Below are 20,215 nucleotides of genomic sequence, written 5' to 3' on the forward strand. Positions count from 1 at the left end.
GCCTAGTTATGTTTGGTGGAGGCCCGGGGGACACATTAAATGGAAGGTAGAGTGGCTTCATAGGAATTGATAACTAAAAGGGGTCTGGGTACTTTGGGATCTTTGGTCATGGAAGTATATGCAAATAATAATAGTTAAGTGTTTTTAACAGATATATATGTTAGACATATAAAAATGAAAATATACACTTAAACAGATTTCACATTCAACTACTTGATAATGCCAATGGTTGCATTTGTTCATGTTATGAGTAAACATATCAAGGGATGATACCAGAAATATTTACCAAGTGGTAGCGCTCAAGCACCAACCAATCAGAACAGGCTCTAGCAACACCCCTGGGGCGGGTCCCCAGGCCCTCTTGCCAAAACAAGTCGGGACTGTCTTAGTGGCTATAACAATAGATGATCTAAGAGGTGTCAGGGGAGTGGCCATAGGACCAAGGTGGTAGTAGGGCCTTCAGGGGGCTTAGACCAGCACCTGTTTACCTACTGGTACAGAAGTATTTAAATATTTTACAACCAGTAAAATATTTGGCTGTATCAGTAGCCAAATCACCCAGAATATGTCTAAAGTAAGCACAAAAGGCAGAAATCAATAGAGGAGTGCCCAGGAGCCAACTCTACAAGGAGAGATTACTGCAAGCCTTACTCTTACTATAATTAAAATCTTTCATTTATGTGTAGTACATGCTATGGTTTTAAAAATAACCACCTGAAAAAAGATAAATTCAAATCTGCATTACTCCAAAACTACAGTCTAAGACCAAGGCAATGGTGCCTGACTGTCATGAAGCTGAGAGCTTTTTCCAACATTGTGATTCTTCCACTAATGTAACACTAGGGCACAAATCTGCAGTGAACCCTCATGCAGACAAGTGGAAGGCAGCAAAGAGCTGCTCTCCAGTCAAGGCAGGGAAGGACCATTTGTGCATTAGTTACTTAGGATTCTGTTTTTAGCTGCAGCATATTTAATTACAAGAGGTTCATAATTAAAATATGCCTAGAAAGGCAAAATCAAAAGCAAGCATCATGTCCCTTGCTGCAAAATACCCAAGTTCAACAGTGATAGCCTTTATTCCACGTAGGGCATATTTCCACATTCTCACTGATCCTCACATCTAGGTCAATGTCCAACCTTTTCTGATAGAAAGGCCTCTTCTTTTTTTTTTTTTTAATTTCAAGAAGTCTACAGACTCCTACACCACAGGAAAAGAAAATTGCAAAATTACCTAATGGCCAAAAGTGAGGATGAATAGCTTTCAAATGCACTGTGTTTTTTTCATAACAAGAGCATATACATACTCTTGAAATACAGTAGTTCTTATATGTGCTGGATGACTTAATTGTTCAGCTTATAAACAGAGCTTGGGTTGAACCCTCCTTCCCTGCAATAAGCCTGAGCCCTGACCAGCAGTGGAACGCTATTCTACAGCATCTCCAATATCGGTTTCAAAAGTCAGCCAAAAGACATGGAATAAGTGGATTTCACTAATATTCTATTTTCCCCTTCAAATGAATTGCTTGATCTAGTAGCTAGAGAATGCTCATAATCAACCGTGGGTGGATTACAAGGGATGGAAATAACTAAGTATCTATATTTTGTTTACCTGGCCCACTCCAGACAACATGGCTCTGGATGAAAGTGTAATCCTAGGATTCAAGGACTGTGATCCCTATTTCCTCCTCAGTCAGAAGCTACTTACAAGCTGAAGGGAACTGCACCTAATCCCCTCTGGCTTGCTTTCATCAATAGCTACTGTTAGCTCTTATGAATAACCATCCATGAAAATGCTAGTCAAAACATCAACAAAATAATCCCAACTAATGAAAAACTTTAAAGGGTGAATACAATGTTTATCATCTTGGAACAAGGCTGCCGCAGACTTCACATCTGCAGAACACTGATCCCCCTCGAACTCACAATTTCTAAAATTTCTAGAATTAAAAGTGGAGTTTAAAAATCCTCTACTTTCACAGTTTAAACGTGTTAATTATCACTTCGATATTAATCCTGTTAACAGCGCTAAATTAAGGACCTGTGTTATATTTGGGAAGCTACCGGGTGTTAAAGGGAATGCAGCTGCTTCTTTCATAGTCATATCCTGGGGGAAAATATCTTCTTTTAAAAACATAAAGCACTTATGTGCAATTCATATTCAAAAAACCCAAAAGGATATCAAAGTAGCTCATGTCAATAGTTTCTGATACTGTAATACCCTTTAGTTAGTCAAAAACCCAGCCTTTATACTTCACCTGGAGAGTGTCTCTGGAGCTGTGCTGTTAATGGTGCTGTGTTTTTCTCCGCCAAGTAGAATAGTTGTCACTACTTAGAATCTTTTAATCTGTTTGTCTTGATCATGTGCTTAACATATTGTATCATTTGTCATTTTGGCTCTTAATAGGACCAGTCAACTCCTCTTCATCATTCTATTCAGAGTTTTGAAACGATGTTATTACTTTCCTGCCTAATCTTTATAAAGGTGTGCAGAACAGCAAAACTGCAGTTTGAGCAAGATTTTTTTCTTTGAAGGAATCAAATGGCTGCAGCTTCAGTTTGTGAAGTATAATTAAAATGAGTTACATGCCTTGGAATTTTGCTGTTGTTGTTTGGACACTCGTCTTCCACCCACTTAGTTCCTATCTTTTTATTCTGCTTATTCAGTCTGTTATTTAAGGACAAACTCTTTTAAAACAAATATTAATGAAAGAATTATTCCTTTAGAAACAGGATCTGCAGCAAGTAGACCAGGTCCTTAATAGCCTTTCTGATGAAGCATTGAGTACATTTTAGCAGTACCATTTTTCTCTAATTTTTTACCTTGTTTTTCTCAAAAGGCACACTCAGCACAGAACAGAAAGGTACCTTTGGCTGCCAATTTATTAATGTCAATCCTCAAAAGTGGAGGCTGTGTTTATACTGCTTTTATCATCAGTAATTATTGTCTGCCCATCTAACAGTCTTTCTATTTCTTAGCCCTTCAACTATTTAACAAGCAACAACTTTTATTAAAAATAATAGGGGGTGGGTGCTGAGGACTAAGAAACACTGTAAAGATAATTTTTCAAGTATTGATTTAAATATTAAGGTAGTTACAAAGTAAGCCCACTTGTTATAGACCCTCAAAATGGACTATCAAAGTCTATCAGCAGTAGGCAGTCCTTCTGTGGACTACATATCTCCAAGACCTCACCATGGGTTACTCTCAAGCCTTCAGGACCCTAAATGGTTTCTAGGTGTTCAGAGCCACTGGAACTGTTTGTGCTAATGAACAAGACTATCCCACATTTTTTAAGCCAACAATTGTATCTGCATATGTTGTTACAGGGTCAAGAGAATTATCTTCATAATTCTTTGTCACTTAAATTTGCATGCAGAAGAGTTCCCAGTCCCCAACTCCCGGCAGGAGTCTTGCAATCTACCCAGTTGGCTCATCTACCCACAGAAAGTAGAGAACTGGCTATATTAAGTTTAAAAAGAAGGCTGCTGGTATTAATGGCATCAAGGTTAAAAACAGCAGTGCATCAAAGTGAAGCCTCACGACAGGTACTTTATATAGCTTTCAACCCACAAATATATGAGCTTTTCCCTTACCACTGGATAGGACTTCTTGATTTGGTTAAGAACATCCTAAGTGGCTTTCATGAAGCCTTAACCAATAGCTGTAATACAGTCCAGAATGCAAAAAGCCTTCCCTGGAGAGCACTACCTCCCAGTTACCCAAGAAACCATTACTGTCCTCAGAGACATCCAAAGATTGCCTGGCAAAAGGAAACTCCAGATGCACAAGTGCACGTGTACACACACACACACACACACACACACACACACACACACCCCACAACCTGGCTGGCATGCACCCTGCCTGCATGGCTTACCATTTCCATGATAACACAGCACCCACAGGTGCACTCCTGAAAAACACCAAGAAGGCTCCTCCAGCCAGGTTGTCATTTACAAGGGCACAAATGCACTGTAATAGGTGGGAAACGGCAGACTACCAGCAGACCACCCTGGCAAGGAACAGAGCACCAAATAACCCTGGCGTCTCCCATAGAACATGCCAAAGTACCATGATCTTAGTCAATTCCACCCCGACCAAAAGGAACTGAATTGCAATAGCTCTTAAGGGATGCTCAGAATAATTCCAAGAAAAAGTACCATTAGATCACCCACCCTTCCCAGAAATAAAGTTTTTCTCCTTTGTATTTAAGAGATTGAGAGAGCTTAACGCCCCCTCCCCAAACACCGCCCCCCCCCCAAGCTTTCCAACTTCAAGACTCAAACTACGTGGACTGCAAAAAGCGGAGGGTTCATTTGCATATTCAAATAACTTTCATACTACAGGAGGTGTTAGAAGGGAAAGGTGACAGGAGTATACGGGTGATGTTTTAGAAATTTACGCGTGTCGTCTCCCTTGCCCCTCACTCTCAAGCCCAGTTCCCAGTTTTCTCTTGACAAACCGTGTGATGTCACGCCAGACCCACAAGACCCATTCTCCCCAGCTGGCCCCTCGCCCCCTGCAGGGACAGTGGAAGTATAAACTGTTGCTGCAGCCTCCTGACACTCCGCTGATAAATCAGAGGAAGCTGCAAAACTTCTTGGCTTGCTCGGCTATCCTCCCGGGGCGCTGAACGCCCACGCGCAGATTTCGCAGTCAGCCTTGCGAAAGGGAACCCTCAGTCAACCTGTTTGCAAAGCCCGCAGAACTCCCCGCCCTCCGATCCTGGGCTCCGAGGCTCCCAGTGCAGGACTGGGGGCCCTTGGCTCCCTTCATCAGTACCCCCCCAAAGCAAGCTGGAAGTGGAGGGAACAGAGATCCTGCCGCCCCAGTCCCACGCCTCGGTCCTGTTGCCTGCGGTCTGCGCCCAAGTCTCTGCATGGGGTACCTCCGCCTTCCCAACCCTGGGGTCTCCACACGCTGCGCCCCTGGCAGCTCGCCCTTCCCGCAGCCGCAAGGCAGAGGCGTCCGGGAAGCTCCGATTGCAAGTTCCAGTGTCTGGCCGGGAGAAGGGGAGAAGGAGGCTGCCTGGGGAGGAAAAAGCAAAGTCCGTGCCCGTGGCGCGCTCCCCGGCCCGGGCCGCTGCTACCTCGCGAACCGGGTGCCTGGCATCCCCAGCTCGGGGCGCAGTGCGGCCACACTCACCCGCCTTGCCCAAGCCGCCGCCGCCTTCGCCGGCACAGCCTCTGGGAGCCGCCGAGCCCCGAGCTTCCCAAGCGCAAGAAAGATGGTGGTGTGTGTCGGGAGACCACCCATTCCAGCGTCTGGCAACCCGGCGGCGACTCTGGCTCCTCAGCACAGAAGGAAGAGGAGGAGGAAGGCACGGCGCAGTCGAACGCCATCTGCTGTACACCTCAGCGCTGCCATTGGCCGCCTGGTGCGTCCCCGGGAGCCGCGGGGCGCGGGCCGCCGGGAGCCACCTTGCGCCTCGCCACCCGCGGCAGCTGCTCCCCACCTCCCTTTCCTTCTTCCTCCTCCCTTTCGCCCGGCGGGTGCACCCACCCGACCCTCCGCTCAGCCCGCACCCCCAGACGAGAGTCACGGGCGCGCTGGCCTCAAGCTCGGCTCCTCCGCTCCCCGAGAGTGTTTTCCGCAACTTTGAATCTTCGGGGTGCAGGTACGGGCCGGGCGAAGGGGCTCCCCTGCCGGCCTGAGCCCAGGGTACCCAAGCCTCGGCTCGCCGCGGACAGGGGCGAGCGCTCTGCACCTCGGGGATCTAAGAAGTGATAGGGAAGAAGGAGGCAGAGAAAGTGGGGGTGATTTACTCCCCGTTTATAACCCCAAACACCTCCCCAACACACACACACTCACACACGCGCGCGCACACAGGTGCGCGCGCAAACACCCACACACACACTCACAGGCAGAGCCATCCCGCCCGCCCGGCCCGATAGCCTGGCGTTCCGGGCACGAGAGGGCTTCAGTGTTACAGGGGAAAAGACAAAGAAGATCCTAGCGGGACATGTGGAGAAGAGAAAAAGGGAAAATTGGGGGTGACTCCGGGGGAGCGCCCCGAGCTGGGTCCTTACCTACCCGGACATCCCTCCCAGGAGGGGCTCCCAGAGGCTCTCAGCCCACCCAGACCAGAGCCTGGGAAAACCCCTAGCTCCGGCCTCTTTTTTGAAGGGTTTGTGTCCTGGGGCTCGGGAGGCAGGGAGAGGGGTGTGCTGTCCTATGGGGTGGAGCATCTATGGCAACTGGGAGGTGGGTTATGGTGGCCGGGGAGAAGGTGAGAGTCCGCCCAGGTGAGGCAGGAGTGCAGAGAACACGTGGGCAGGCTGGAGCAGGCACAGCTCTGAGAGTCCTTGGCTTACTCCCTGACACTGTTCCAAACCCTCCTAGTTTTTGACACCTTTGATCTAGGGAACTTCTTAGGCTCGTGTAGAGAGATGAAGTTTCTTCAACAGGGAAAAAACATGAGGACTACTTATTGCCAATTACAGGATATTTTGCCTGTCATATCTCTTTAAATGTGTGAACCCAGCAACAGCAGGGATTGTATCTTTTCCATTTTATCCAATGCTTGGCACACCATGGGTGCTTAAAAAGAAGCAAAACAATCCTGAGAAAATTAAAGCTTGATCTCATAGCACAAATTAGATTTAAGAGATAAACAGAGCACCTAGGGTTGTCAAAGGGAATAAAATTAAAAGAATGTAAGTGCCATTGGAAAGGGAAACGTGAATATGATGATGAACGTTCTGATCCATCTTCCTGTGGGACTGGACTCTGTAAGTGGGAAAGGGAACATGCCTTATTTAATATTTTAAACAGCAACTGCTATTCTCCCGGTGAACACTGGCATCACACTCTGAGTTGTGCCTTTCTTTCTGACATCACTGTCTTAAATCAGCAGCCATCCAGATCCTAGAATACTTCCCCAAATCCAAGACCATGATTTATTACTCCCCAGAAATAAAATGCCAATCCTGTGAGCCTGGGGAAAGAGGTCTATTATGTTTTATCGTAATCTCAATATATACAAATCAATAGCCAATGAGTCTCATTTAAGTAACTTCAGGAACAACACTCAAGGAAAAACATTTCTATTTTCCTGAACTGTAACATCCTGGCTTCCCAGATTTCAGTCTTTCCAGAGTCAACGCAGCATTTTCAGACCACATCCCATGCACGCATCCACATGGTAGAAAGATCTGTGTTTGCAATCCTTGTGGAAAGAGGCCATCAAGGATCTACTTCTGAGTATGTCATTTATGCATGTTTTTATAGTTACGTATTCTCCTCCCTCTTCAGAGGCAGCGATATGTATGTTTTTCTTTTAGGCTAGCAATTTGATTTCAATGTGCATTTTAATTTAATATGCTAGCCCATTCTCATTAACCCCTTGCTCTATGTCAGTGATCACTATGGTAATCCTAAGAATATTTTGATTCTTAAGGCATAATGTTCACCCTCTGTTGCACTATATGCATTTGGTCTCCTGGTTTTTGAATCCACAATATAAGAGATAATACCTGTATGGCAATCATGTCCTATCCACTGGGCTTCTTAATCAAAAATAAGCAATTCATAAGAATAAAATCTAAATTATTTCTAAAATACAAAGAACGATGAATTTCAAGCACTGCTACCTTTTGTTAGCTTACTGACTCCTTTAGACTACAAAATAGTCACTTTTTATTAAGGCACTATGCCAACAGCAGGTATCTCAGTATAGTTAAATACTATAAGGTGCCTAAACTTTCTCTAACATTATTCAATTGCATACAAACCTGGTAGAAGGAAAAAGCAACCATTTCTGGCTCATATTCTCAATTTATATTTTAAATACACATTTTACTAATATGAGTTTCTTGCCAAGATAATCAGCTTTTGGTCCTTAACAAAAGCACATCCCTCAAAATCTAGATTAGGTTAGAAACATTAGAAGGTTAATCTAGGGAGGGAAAGATGTTTTCAGTGAAGATTGGGGGTGGGGTTTGGAGGGAATGACCAAAGAAAGGATTTGGAAAAAGTAGCCTTGAAAAATAGGCGCCATTATTATGTGTAAGGAATAGATGAATATTCCAACAAGGAAAATAAACTGGAGATTATACATTCCCAGAGCTCCACAAACACAGATGCCAAAGGCTCCAATGCCCTCCAGGCTTCCAGTGAGGATGAAATGAAACAAGAGAACAGTAGAAGAGGAGAGGAGGTAGGAGGAGAAGGTCTCTTGGGACCAAGTCCCTGGTGAGAACCAAGGGGGAGCCACAGAGGAAAGCAACCCTATCCTATCCAAATATCGCTGGAGTTCATTTTCAGGTTTGTGTGTATTTCTCATTGCTTTTTTCTGAACACTATCTTCTCCGTACAGTCTAATAAGCTTGGATGGGAAAGTGCTGTGTAAATAGAATAGACAAGCATTGGCGTTAAACAAATAAGGGATAAAGAAGACACGTAGATAAAGCAGCCCAATTTTAAATCGGAGAAAGAAATGCAAGCCTGAGCCAGTATCTTGGGCTCACTGCCCAGGAAGTCGCTGCCCAGGTCTACATTAGCCCATCTATGGAAGCAATGAATTGTGTCAAATGTTCAGTCACCTTGGGAGGCAAAACCAGAAGGGGAAAGGGGAGGAACCATGATTGTCTCCTTTACACAATTCATCCAGGCCAATTCCAGGTTAGATGTTCTATGGCAAATCTGGACATTTTTTTCTGCCAAAAAAAAAAGCATTTAATCTTGGCATACAAATGTAAGTTTTGAGCTGGGTCCAGTAATTTGATTTTGATGTGTCAATATCTTAAAATACAATGTAAAGACAATGCACTGAAAAGCAATGGAGTGGAACTCCACTGGCTTCTGGCCCGGCTCGGTCCCTCAGAGGCACCACCTTCCCAGTAGACACTGAGCATTCACAAACCTAGTTAGCCCTGAGACATGAGCTTCAGTCATTCATTCAGCAAGATATTTGTTGAGTGTCTACTATGTCTCTGGCACTGTACATGTTGGTTGTTTGGTGATACAGTGGGCTGAGTCCTTCCCCTCATAGAGCTTACAATCTAATGGGGACATCAGACAATAAACAAACAGGCATACAAATGGTTATAAACATATAAAATGGGACTTCCCTGCTGGTCCAGTGGATAAGTCTCCATGCTTCCACTGCAGGGGGCACAGGTTCAATCCCTGGTCCCCTGGTCGGTGAACTAAGATCCCGAATGCCACACAGAGTGGCCAAAAAATAAAATAAAATGAAATGAAAGAAACAAGTTTTGTGAAAAAGGATGCAGTAGAGGGGAATAGAAAGGAAGGATGAGGCTCAGGTGGGATCTCTCAGAGGAAATGATGTTTAGTCTGACACCCAAGGGATAATAAGAGGTAAGTAACATTTATTGAAATTTTTCTAGATGTGAGACATGAGCTAAGTCCTTTACATGTACTATTTAATCCTCATAACTAGCCCATAAGGTAGGCCCTGTGATCATGTTCGTTTTACAGTAGAGACAGAGAGTTTAAGCAATTTATATTCAAAGGCACGTGGCTGATGAGTAGAAAAGCTAGGATTCAGCCAGGCAGGCTGTACTGTGTACACTTTGAACCCCTAAGATACACTGCATCTCATGTAAGTAGATATCAGCCAAGAGGGGAGAAAAGGGAGATACCATGACCAAAGATCCTATGGCTTGAAGAGCTTGGCACACAAAGAACTCATTAGGACCTAAAAGAGCTGCAGACTAGTGAGCTTGGGGGAAAATCTCATGACACGGGGCAGAGGGGCAGCCTGAGAACAAAGCTTGCTGGTCCTGTAAGCCAGTGGACAGTTTTAACTCTGTGAGTGATACGATCTGATTTAGACCTTTAAAATATCACATGCATTCTTTGCAGAGACAAAGCAGCAAGAGTGGAACAGTCATCCAGGCAAAAGATGAGGGTGGTTTAATGGAAATGGAGAGAACAGCACAGGCAGAGGGGTATTTGAAAGGCCTGTCCATCTCTTCACTTCTGCTCTGCCTTCCCACCTCTCCCCAAGGCTGGCATCCAATCGTTTACCTCAGGATCCAAAATCCTAAATTCTTTACCTCAGTCATTGGACCCTGGGTCTGTTTTCTTGTCACATGTTTGTAGTGTGGATGGGATGAATAGCGATGACCCCCCCACACACACATTTGGCCAGCTCTGGGGCCTTCGCTTCTGAGCCCTGTCCTAGAAGCCTCCCTCTGTGCTCAGTGTCACCTGAATTCTCTATTTTGCTGCTCAGCCTCCAATAATATTTATTGACCAAGAGATCTAGGGTGTGATGGATGATCCCCTCTTCCCCACAGCTCTCTAACATCACCAAGCCAAAGCCATATCAGAGAGGCAGTCACTCAATCCACACTAAACAAGAGAACATGGGCAGCAACCTCCACATATATAAGAAATGACTCTCATTAATTTGGAAATAATAAAACTCCTGGAGTGACAACTTGGATCACATTCAAAATGACTTGGTTTGTAAAGACCAGGTGTTATGTAGACTAAAGCTTGTTATTATCCAAAGATTTGGCAACCCTAATCTCTTCTACTGGGCACAAAGCCACACAATACTCACAGGCCTAACTTTGATGAGATGGGCAAGAGAGCCTCTATCTTCTATTTTGCTGTTTTCCAAGGACGCCAGCCTATCTGATGGGCAGCAGGTCCCTTTACAGGTAGAAAGGATAGGAAACACTGGAAAATGATAATATAGCCAACAGATTGCAAGCTCGTGTTCATAAGTGTGGTATAAGGGGTGGAACAAAGAGAAGAGGTTTTTCTCATTTCTTACTCATTTAACCTATAATACCCAATTATCTAGGAAACAAAAAATCCCCAATACATATGATGTTGAAAAAATGTATACAACAGAAACTTCATAACCAAAACTTTCTAGCATATTCGTCTTAGATTCTAATTACGCTATTTTCCTTGGTGCTACCTCATTCATTCTCCACTTTCTCCATATTATGTGTTATCTTCCTGAAATACTCTTTGTCATATCACTTTGATCCCCAGGAACCTACTATTCTCTTCATCTTGTCACTTAGTCCCTTCATAAATATCAGCTCCAAACTGGATATCCATTGACAGAGGAATGGATAAAGAAGATGTGGCACATATAGACAATGGAATATTACTCAGCCATAAAAAGAAACGAAACTGAGTTATTTGTAATGAGGTGGATGGACCTAGAGTCTGTAATACAGAGTGAAGTAAGTCAGAAAGAGAAAAACAAATACCATGTGCTAACGCATATATATGGAATGTAAAAGAATGCTTCTGATGAACCTAGTGGCAGGGCAGGAATAAAGACGCAGATGTAGAGAATGGACTTGACAAGGGTCAGCGAGGGATGAAGTGAGAGAGTGGCATGGACACATATACACCAGCAGATGTCAAATAGTTAGCTAGTGGGAAGCAGCTGCATAGCACAGGGAGATCAGCTCAGTGCTCTGTGACCACCTAGAGGGGTGGGATAGGGAAGGTGGGAGGGAGGCTCAAGAGGGAGGAGATATGGGGATATACGTATATGTATAGCTGATTCACTTTGTTGTACAGCAGAAACGAACACAACAGTGTAAGGCAATTATACTCCAATAAAGATGTAAATAAAAATAAAAATAAATAAATAAGCGTCAGCTCCTCAGAAAAGCCTTCCCTGACCCTCCACCATAGAAAGAAAATGGCACGTTCCATTTCTCTGTAACTCCTTATCCTGCCTTACTTTGCTTCATAGCATTTATCACAATCTGAAATTTTGCTACATAGTTGTTTCAATATTTATTATCTATCCTCTCATCAAGATTGTAAGCCCCATAAGGTCAGGGACTAAGCACACACCCCCTACTTAACAATAGTGCCTGGCACATGGTGGGTACTCAATAAATATTTCATGAATGAAAGAATAAATGAATGCCATAAACTACGTTTGCTGACTTCTGAAATCCTTTCCACTCTGGCTCTACCCTACCTTTCCAACCATATTTCTTGCCACTGTCCAATAACACCCTTCCCTCTGGTTTCAGGGGTCTCCTCACTTGCCCCTTCACACTCTATGAAGCTCTGATTCAAGACCTCTCCATGTCTCCCTCCCCAGCCTTGCAGGTCTGACCTCCCCTAAGAAATGTTCCTAGATCTAATTTCATTTCACATTTATCTATTTCTTCCCTTTACCAAACTCTTATAATGCTCACTGTCTGTGCCATTCAGTTTTTCAATTAACTGTACACCATCTCATACTGTTCTCCAATGCTTTCATAAGCCATTAGCCTAGAGGCTCAGACAGATACTTCCTTTCTTCTCTTCGATGTAGAACTTCTGGTATACTGCAGGCACTCAGTAAGTACTTAGGCTTCCTTTGGTCATGTGATGTTAAGAGAAATACTTATCACCTCATGTTTGTGACAACCAGGACCCTTATCACCTTACGTTTGTGGGAGTTGATCTTGCCAGGTGCCAGGCAAGACTGTTCATTCATGGAACAAACAGTGACTGAGAATCTGCTTTGTGGTAGATACCATTTTAAGTGCCGGGAAGAGTCTTGGAGGAGATGATTATCTGAGGAAACAGACCCCTAAATTGCAATAGAACAAGCTTTAGAGGCAACACATGGATATGGCGGAAACCTCCAGGGGTAGCATGTAACCTAGGGTTGGGTGAGTCAGGAATAGCTTCCCAGGTTGGATCTATCTGGCCCAAAATCAGAGCCACAGGAGAAAGAAAAGAAAAATTCCTCGTATTTTGTGACCTGCTGGCTTGAAATAATTTACGACTGTAGCATTTTTATAGTGTGCTATGCTCTATTCATGACTTCATTCTAAAATCACAGCACAGGCTCTCTCTCACAACCAACAATCTAGGGAAAACATAACTGCCATTGCAATGTCCATGCATGCTGCAAAATCACTCCTCCTTCTGCACAAATACTCAGGATTTGAACTCTAAAGATGCCATTTTTACAGCTCATTTCTTCTCTTAGCTTCCTAGGTACCACAAAATCCTGGCTTTCCTCTTTCACCTAACTCCTGTGTGTTAGAGCATATTAAAGTTCCAGACTGGGCTCCCTTTTCCTCTCCATCTACACTTTCTCCTTAAATGAATATGTCCACTCCCATGATTTCAGGTAGTTATCTTTCCACCCTTTTTTTTTTTTTTTTGTGGCTGCTTTGGGTCTCCGTTGCTGCGCGCGGGCTTTTCTCTAGTTGCAGCGAGCAGGGGGCTACTCTTTGTTGCGGTGCATGGGCTTCTCATTGCGGTGGCTTCTCCTGTCGCACAGCATGGGCTCTAGGTGTGCAAGCTTCAGTAGTTGTAGCACACAGCTCTAGAGTGCAGGCTCAGTAGTTGTGGCACACAGGCTTAGCTGCTATGTGGCATGTGGGATCTTCCCGGACCAGGGATCAAACCCGTGTCCCCTGCATTGGCAGGCAGATTCTCAACCACTGCACCACCAGGGAAGTCCCTCAGGAAATTATCTTTTTACTGTAAGTGCCTAAATCTATTTCTCTGGCTATAGTAGTCAGTATATGCTAAGTTGTGCTACAGTAACATATGAACCCCCAAACCTCAGTAGCTTAACACAAAAAGGTTTATCTCTCAGCCTGTACGACCAACATGGGTTAGCAGAGGAAACAGTGACTCTGCTTCACATAACCCACTCAGGGACCCAGGCTGAAAAGGGCTCTCCATCTGCAACATTGCTGGTTGGTACAGTAGCAGAAGGAGTGGTCAGAGAGAACTTCAAATTCCCTCTTCCGTGCTTCAGTCCAAAGTGGCATAGCCCATTGGTTAGACTAATCACATGACCCTCACCAAAATACAAAGTGGTTGAAAATATAGAAAAGCACACAGATATACAGTGAGCAATAAGCCTCTCTGCCACACATACAGTGGGCGTCCTTGGTCCTCCAACTCCATAAACAAATGCTTATTTGCCATCTTTATTGGCATCACCCGTGTACTTTGAACTGAACATTGATTCTTTTTCCTTCCAAACCTGGTACTTCACATTGAACATTTATTTTCCTCCCCAAAACTGCCTGCCTTCCAGTCTTCCTTGTCTTAGTATATAGCACCATTACGTCGTTCAACCCCAAGCTCTAAGAATCACCTCTCATTCCTTCTTTCTCTCACTTTACTCACACGGAAATAACTAGTTCTGTTATTTCTATCCCCAAAATAAATTCTACGTGCATCTGCTTCTTTCCACCTCCACTGCCCCCATGCTGATCTAAGCCACTACAGTCTTTCATGTTGGTGATAGTAGCAGCTTCCTAACTGACCTCTTTTCTTACACTTTATCCTTATACAATCCATCATCTGCAGAGCAGAGTGATCTTGTTCAGTGGTACATTGATAAAATCTTTTCCCTGCTTAAAACCTTCCAATGATTTACCAATACACCTAGGATAAATTCCAAATTCCTTGTGTCTGACTCCTATTGATACTGAGCAGGACCCTGTAGGGCTCCTGGGCACAAAAGTCTTTCTGTGTGTCCCGTTTCTTGATTACAGGAATAGGCTTCATTCAGCCTCCATGACCTTCCCTGAGTTCCAACAAACAGGTTCAAACAGTTGCTAATCACGGAAGGGAGGGGAAACAGAAAAGGGAGGAACAGTCAAAAGAAACAATAGTGCAGCCTTGGGGCAGGGTCCTGGTTGCCCCTCAAGAGATATACAGAACAATATCTTTGAGCTGTTTTGCAGATACTGAAACCCCCACCAGGTGGGAGAAGTTAATGGTATGCTGCCCACAAGCACTTAGACCCCAGACCTGCTGGACCCAAAAGGTTGATGATGCTGACTCCCAATTAACTCACCACTGACCAATCAGAAGAATGTTCATGAACTGATCACGTCCTCTTTGAACCATTGCTATAAAACTTCTTGCTACTCCCTACAGGTTGGGACACACGGTTTTGAGGGCATTAGCCCACTGTGTCCCCCATTGCCTGGCAAAGCAGTAAAGCTATTCTTTTCTACTTCACCCAAAACTCTGTCTCTGAGAATTAATACGGTGTCAGGGTACAGAGGCCAGATTTGGCTTCACTATGTTTCTCTGAGAAGTCATCTCCTACTTCTCTCCTCTGTCGACACTAAACTACAGTGTCATGCCCACTAAACTACTGGGCATGCCCAGTCAGTGCTGCCTTAGGGCCTTTGGGCCAACTGTGCCTGGAATGCTGAACCCCCACCCCCACCAGATTTGCATGTGGCTGCCTCCCTGACATCATTCAGATCTCAAAGTCAATATCATTTCCTCAGAGAGGGCTTTCTGGACACCCACATAAAGTAGCTGCCAGTTACTCTCTGTCACATCCCCCCTACTTGGTTCTTTGCATAGTACTTGGCACTATTTGGTATTTTGCCATTTCTGTATTTGTTTGCCCATGGAATGTAAGCTCTCTTATAGCCACACTTTGTCTGCCTGTTCACTCTTGTACCTCTCAGTGCCTAGAGGAACAGTGCCAGGCACACAGAGTAAATGCTCAATAGACATGAACTAAAGAAATGCATTTGTCGCTCACTTAGAAAAACTTTGGTGCCACTGCTCATTCTCATCTTTATCTCATCTTGGTTTCTTTTCCATATATCCTTGTAATGCAAAAGACTCAGACTGAAATCCTTATTTTCAACTGATGAAGACAAATCTAAAGAAATGAAACAGTGAAGTGATCATCCACGTGTTAGTGATTTGCAGTCTTCTCCTTGCCAATCAGAAGGAAGAAGTTAACTAAAGAGGCAGCTATTTGTCACATCTAGAGGTTCTTTTGACCCCAGTGATTAAGATGATGTGCCTGATGTGGTGAACTTTTATATTATGTTGCCAGAGAACTGGGAAAATAGCCCTTTGTCACACTGAGTTCTCGGTTTTGATGATGGCTGTCACTGTTCTGGAAGGAAATGACTCACCCAAGATGGGCAGAGGGGGAGTTGGGGCAGTGACGGGACAGGAGACAGGACTAATCTGAGGGTCTGTTTCCAAGTCCACTGGAATAAATAGAAAGTGAAGGTGCCATAATACACAGGCAAATGTTGATACCAGACAGTATATAACTTTGGTCCAATTTCTAAAGCCTTCAAGGAAGGAAAGCCCTCTGTGTTCCTTAGCAATTTCCTCTCCCTATACTGAGGGTGCCCAGAGACCAAAGGCAGTTTATCTTCCAATGTTTGGTTCTATCCAGCTTCACAAAAAGGTCAGGACAGGTAGCTGGGGGTCATATAAAGGAAGCCCTTCACAGTCTATCAACCTTCATCCAGCACTGCTGTCCCTGCATATAGTCTCACATCTTGGTTCTGAGTTTGCTCCCAATCCTCCCCATCACTAACTCCTTGATTTGGCTTCCTGTACCTGGTCCATCTCTCAAGTGGTAAATGGCTTCAGTTGTTTGAGGACAACATCCTACCCAGTCTGGTCTGACCTCAGTGTCCTTATTTGTCAAAGAAGACTCCCACTTTAGGTCATCGATTAGAGCTACAACTTTCTCAGCAAGATAGCTGTTATGGATGGAATGTTTGTGTCCCCCTAAAATTTATAGGTTGAAGCCCTAAATGCCAATGTGATGATATTTGGAGGTGCAGCCTTTGGGAGGTAATTAGGTTTAGATGACGTCATAAGAGTGGGGTTCCCACGATGGGATTAGTGCCCTTACAAGAAGAAACAAAAGAGCTCACTTGCTCTCACTCTCCTTGCACTCTCTCTCTCTCCCTCTCCCCCTCTTTGTCTCACTCTCTGTCTCTCCTTCTCCCCCTCTGTATCTCTCTCTCTCCCTCTCTTTCTCTGCCATGTGAGAACACAGCAAGAAGGTGGCCATCTGCAAGCCAGGAAGAGAGCTCCACCAGAACCTGATTATGCTGACACCCTGATCTCTGACTTCTAGCCTCCAGAACTTTGAGAAATAAATGTGTGTTCTTTAAGCCACCCAGACTATTGTATTTTGTTATAGCAGCTTGAGCTAAGACAATAGTTATCCACCTCTCTTAAAAGACTGTGCATTTCCCCCGAAACATGTTCTATTAACTCGTAACCTTTAGAGTCAGTCGGGGAGGGAGGGTTCTTCTCCATTTCTAGTCTAAATTTCTCAGGACTTAATTAGACCTCATACCAAAATGGAGATTTTGACCTCATTGAAAAAAAAATGCTTCTTATTTCATTCCTATAAGAGAACTTTCTCAGTCTTTACAGAGCCTTATTTCAATGGTATTTGATCTATCCCTGATTATACAAATTATTAGCCTTTTGGTGATCTAACCAATGACATTTAAAAGGCATTTATGTGCAGGGTTTGAATTATGAAATCACAAACCTTTTGAGCTGAAGGATGCCTCAGAGAAAATATAGTCCGATCCCTGTATTTAAAAGATAAGGAAAGTTGAGACCCAGATAGCTGAGGTGTCCTGTATGAGGTCACACAGCTTGTCGAGAAATAGAAGGGAAGAAAACATGTGAGATGGCCTTCTTACCATTCTACCTGTAGTTGAAGAAAAGTTTTTAGAAAGATAAAAAGGGAGAGAAATGGCTTTAGGGTCTTAAAAAAAAGGCTGATGCCATCCCAATGTATTTTATCACGCTTCAAGGATGGTATGTCCTTAACATCGAGAAACCCTTCAGAATATAAGAATGTTGGCGAATCATAATTTTGAAAACAGGGGTTAATTCCCAGATCACTGGGGTGAAGGGGCATGGGAAGGAGTGGGAGGAGAGGTCTTAAGAAAACCAACCTAAATCATGGTCCTTGGAACCAACTGCTCCTGATGCTCTCCTATTGGGAGTCTTTTGTAAGAGAAAACTGGAAATGTTCAGCTGCACACAGATTGCTTTATTTAGCAGACAATCTCAGAAAAACAACATGTTCTCTTGTGATTTGAGGCTTGATTATCTAATTTTCTCTTTGTGGTGCTCCTCCACCAGCAACCACCTGCTAAACGGCCGGAACAGACATGACGACTCTGTTAACGGTCCTTGGCGCTCTGGTCTTCTCAGTCGCCACGCTCTCCCCGGGACCTTCCATTCACTCCCGTGTCTCCATCTGGAGAGGCCCCAATTCAATCTCCAGGTCTTTCCCTTGAACTTTAGATCCATTTCTAATGCCCCAAGGTGTATCTCTACCTTGATGTGACCGGGCACCTTAAACTCAGCAAGTCTAAAACAAAATCCATGACTTTCTTCCCCATGACCCCAAATCCATCTCTTTCATAACCTATCTAACCTGCCTAGGTTAATGGTGTCACCAGGCACTCAGTTGCCTAAACTGAACCCTCAGAAGCAATCCTGACTCTATCTTCTACCTCACCCACCACATCCAGCTCATCACTAGTCTCTCCTGCCTACCTCTTAGGCATCCCTAGACTCTATCTCCTATACTCTATGCTCTCATCATCTGCCCAAAGTCCAGACTCCATCATCTTTTGCCTAGACTGTTACAGGGAACTTCTAGTAAGATAATAATCTTATTTTCCCCACCTTGCACAAATCCAATACACTCTTGCTAAAAACCCTTCTGTGGCTCCCTATTACTTAAAGAATAAATTCCAAATTCTTTAACATGAAAAAAAAGGTGACTTTAAATTTACTTACGTTAAACTTGGATATACTGAGCCTTAATATTCCATCCGGAAATTTTACCCATTAGTAATGGATCTGTTCTCAAGAGCTGAATGTGGCAGAAGAATCAGCCTAAGCCCTCATTCACAGAGGAGACTACATATTGTGGTTGACAGAATGGGCACAAAAAGCAGATGGAACTGGATGAAGTCCTGAGTCCACCATGAATCATCATTGCGACCTATGTCTTTATCTGTTAAATGGGGATGATAATAGTACATCATCATGGGAATTACATGAAATGTGTGCAATGTGCCTAACAACAAAACTATCAATAAAGTGCATATATTATTATTAATATCATTATTATTAACATAACAACTCCTTAAATGTTTTAGGATAATTATGATAGGCCCCTCATTATTCTCTTCTTTAACCTAAACATTCCCACTTCTCACTGTCAATTTCAAAATCATATCTTTTTGAGGATGGTTAACTCCTGTGGACCATTAAGAAACTAACCATGACTTTATCATAAGACTTCAAGATAAACAGGAACTCATCCTTCCTAACAGTTTAAAGGTAATTAATAAATACAAAGTCTCTTTTTCCAAAGGTGTTTTCTCTTTTAATCATTACAATTCTAAAGGATTAAACACCTTTTATGTTACTGTACACTTTCGCTTCCTAATTGGGGCTTTCAAGGAAATTTTAGAGTGTCTATTTCAGACCACAAATTAGTCTCTCCTTTCTAAAAATGCACCTTCCTGGTTTTGGTCAGAGATTATTGGCAGGACGTTAGGGAAAGCCTTTCTGTGGCTTCCTAGAGCAGCACTATCAATCTAACACTTTTCACCAGCACTGAATTTATAGTTGTTTTAATAAGTAAAAGAAGGTAGTTGATAGAGCAGCAAATTGGTCTTCTCTTGCTATGAAAATGAAAACAGATAGCAAACACAGTAGTCTATTAAAGTAAGATAAGTACTCCCAAGAAGTCAAGATTTTGTTAAGAGATGTTTTCAAGATGTCAACAGATAATAAGATTGGGCAGTGAGCCAATGATACCCAAGAAGAATATATTTATTTGTTTCTTATGTGAATTAAGTGATTCTTCAACCAAAAGTATCAGGGAATTTCCATTTAACACATTCAGAGTGTTGTTACTGTCATCTAGAGTGTGAATATTGTGGAAGTTTTTTTTTTAAGTAGCATCACGAGAAAAAGCCCTGAAGTCCAAAATACCTCAGTCCCAATGCTGGCCCATCACTTAACTAGCCCTGTGACCTTGAACAAGATATTTAATCTCCCTAGACCTTCATTTATTCAACTCTAAAATGAAGAAGGGGAAATAAGAACATAAACCGGTTTGGAATGAGGACCAAGTCAAGATAATTCACATCATGTGCCAAACACAGAGCCTAGCACACAGTAAGTACTCAACAACTGTTGGCCATACATGACTAGGGCTGGATAACAAAACTGCTGTGAATCTCATTTCATTTTTGTTTAGAGATCTAATGCAGTGACACCAAGTGAAAAATTCAGTCAACAGTTTTAAATTTTATCTATTCATCCATTTGTTTTCGATCAATAGAAAATCAAATACCAGTAGGCTTTTTCCTACCGAAATGACCACCCATTCTATCATCATGAAGAAATGCCCTAAGTGAATATTTCCTTTGATACACTGTATTTCTAGTTCCATAAACTTAG

The sequence above is a fragment of the Eschrichtius robustus genome, chromosome 5, assembly GCF_028021215.1.
Source record: "Eschrichtius robustus isolate mEscRob2 chromosome 5, mEscRob2.pri, whole genome shotgun sequence".
NCBI classification, from domain to species: domain Eukaryota; kingdom Metazoa; phylum Chordata; class Mammalia; order Artiodactyla; family Eschrichtiidae; genus Eschrichtius; species Eschrichtius robustus.